The sequence below is a fragment of the Lathyrus oleraceus genome, chromosome 3 (assembly GCF_024323335.1).
Source record: "Lathyrus oleraceus cultivar Zhongwan6 chromosome 3, CAAS_Psat_ZW6_1.0, whole genome shotgun sequence".
NCBI lineage: Eukaryota > Viridiplantae > Streptophyta > Magnoliopsida > Fabales > Fabaceae > Lathyrus > Lathyrus oleraceus.
In genome coordinates, this window is record NC_066581.1 from 474,520,886 (window position 1) to 474,523,378 (window position 2,493).

A 2,493-nucleotide genomic window follows, 5' to 3' on the forward strand; every position below is an offset into this window, starting at 1 on the left:
TTCTAACTATTCCAAATATATATATATATATATATATATATATATATATATATATATATATATATATATATATATATATATATATATATATATATATATATATATATATATATATATATATATATATATATATATATATATATATATATATATATATATATATATATATATATATATATATATATATATATATATATATATATATATATATATATATATATATATATATATATATATATATATATATATATATATCCTTTTAGTTGATATTGTCCCAACGTTTTACGATTCGATTTATATTTGAGAAATTTGCTCTATTGAAGCAAATATCATGATGAAGTTTGGAAGTCTTTTCCTAATGGTGTGTGTTTTGTTTGTTCTCTTGAGCCACACTTCAGGATCTCCTGCACCTATTGGAGGTATGCACCTATCATAACTTAATATTATTATTTTTATAACTATTGTAATTTTAAATATCATTCATAATTATTTAAAAAATAAGAGTATATAGCCTAGAATCTAAATTAATTTCATTGTAAAATAACTTCATTATATTTTTTGTTTTTTTAATGTTTAGATGCAGATGATGGTGGCCCCTTTTGTCCTAGAAGTTTTACTTTTTTCGGAAAGTGCAGTGAGTCTCCAACTTGTTTCGACGAACTCAATGCTGCATTTGGACCAAGTGGCAAGGTTCATCAATGTACTTGTAAACCTCTTCTTGAAAATCGACGAATTTGCACATGTTTAACCATATGTAAATTGTGAAAAATAGTCATTTTTGTAACGAACTAAAATATATAAGTGAGATATCCCAAGTGCTAATCTGTGCTTTACATTGATATTTCAATATATGCGCCTCTGCGACTATAATTAAAATAATACAATAATATTCAAATATATGAGTTGATATATTTTATATATGAGTTGATATATTTTATGTCTCTATTTTGACTTCTTTTTTCTTGTACAATTTAATATTTTGATTTAATAATTATGAATTATATCTTAGTTAGAAAAAGTAAAGATAAAATATTTAATTTGTTTGTTCTACATTTTTGTTTAAAAAACTAATATTTTCTAAATATGATCAATTTAAAAAATTCTTTGAACCTTTAAAATAATGAAACTAAAAATAAACATAAAATAATGAAACTAAAAATAAACTTAAAATAATGATGGCATGCAGAGTAAACAATTGAATTCTAATTGACCAGTAATAATAAACTGAAACACACTAGAATATATTATTAATCAAAAGAAGGAAAAACAAGGGGCTAAACATAATATTTTAATTAAAATATTATTTATATAGATATTATTTTGAGTAGCTTTGTATTAAAATTATGAATTAGTATTCCTTTTTGTTTAATTCTGGTTTTTTCATCTCTTAACTTAAATAATATTATATTGGTCGATCAACTTTTCAAAATATATAATTTTAGTTATTTTTCGTTTAATTGATGACTAATTTAACAATTATTTTTAAATTTTTTCTTGTTAATTAAAAAAAAAACTAACATGATATAATTTAAAAACTTAAGAGTTCAAAATTAATTTTGAAATTAACAACAAAAAAAGAAAAGAAATAATCAAGTCTAAAATTATTTGTATTTGGTGTAGGTCAACATATAAGTAAAATTAATTAGTGATGGTCATTGTTAGGGTGTAATCGGTTCGGTTTGGATCGGTTTTCAATTAAAAAATTGTCCCAATCGATATCTTCATTGGTTTGATTTTTAATGGAACCGAATCAAACTAATCGATTTGCTTCGGTTGACCGGTTTACAATGTTTTTTTTTCAAATATTATATTCATTTGTGTATTCTCCACTATCGTGTTTATCGGTATATCCCACTATCGTATTTATCGGTATATTTTATGTTTTTTTTTTAAATAATACATTTCATATATTTTATTTCATGATCTATTTTTTCAAACAACTTACAAGTTGTTCTTAATCCATACGGGAATGGTTTCTACTTTCTACTTTTTATGTTTGAAGTTTGATTCTAGCTCCATCTTTTGCGGAAAGAAAGGAAGCGTAAACAAATATGGAGAATGGTTGACTCGATACAAAATTTGTGTTTAATGACGGGTGAAATAAAATATTTCAAGTGTAATTATGATCATTGGTCCTGTTCATCGATTTAACGGTTCCTAAAAACTAAAACCAAGGACCGAACCGAACCACCTCGATTTTCATTGGTTCAGTCAGTTTTGGAACCAAATCAGAGACAATCAATTTTTTTATGTTTGGTTTGATTTGAAATATCGATTTAATTGGTTATTTCTGATCCACTTACACCTATTCACTTGTGTTCTTCGTAAACAATCACTTAATTTTGAGTTAATTACTTGAAGGACCAAACTAGTAAATCCTGGGGCAAGTTTGTGCTGAGTTTCTAAGAAAATGAAGTATGTATCTGATTTTGTTGGATTTAAACCAGAAATGTTAAGTATTTGCTATAAAAACACTTGCAAAATATAAATGAC

The 2,493-nt window shown here is 23.8% G+C and overlaps 1 long non-coding RNA gene across 1 annotated transcript; it reads left to right on the forward strand.

Moving 5' to 3' along the window:
* Positions 1–268: 268 nt before the first annotated feature.
* LOC127128234 (uncharacterized) lies at positions 269–916 on the forward strand. The gene is made up of 2 exons (XR_007805796.1): positions 269–419; positions 578–916. It is a non-coding gene; the product is annotated as an uncharacterized LOC127128234 (long non-coding RNA).
* Positions 917–2,493: the final 1,577 nt, after the last annotated feature.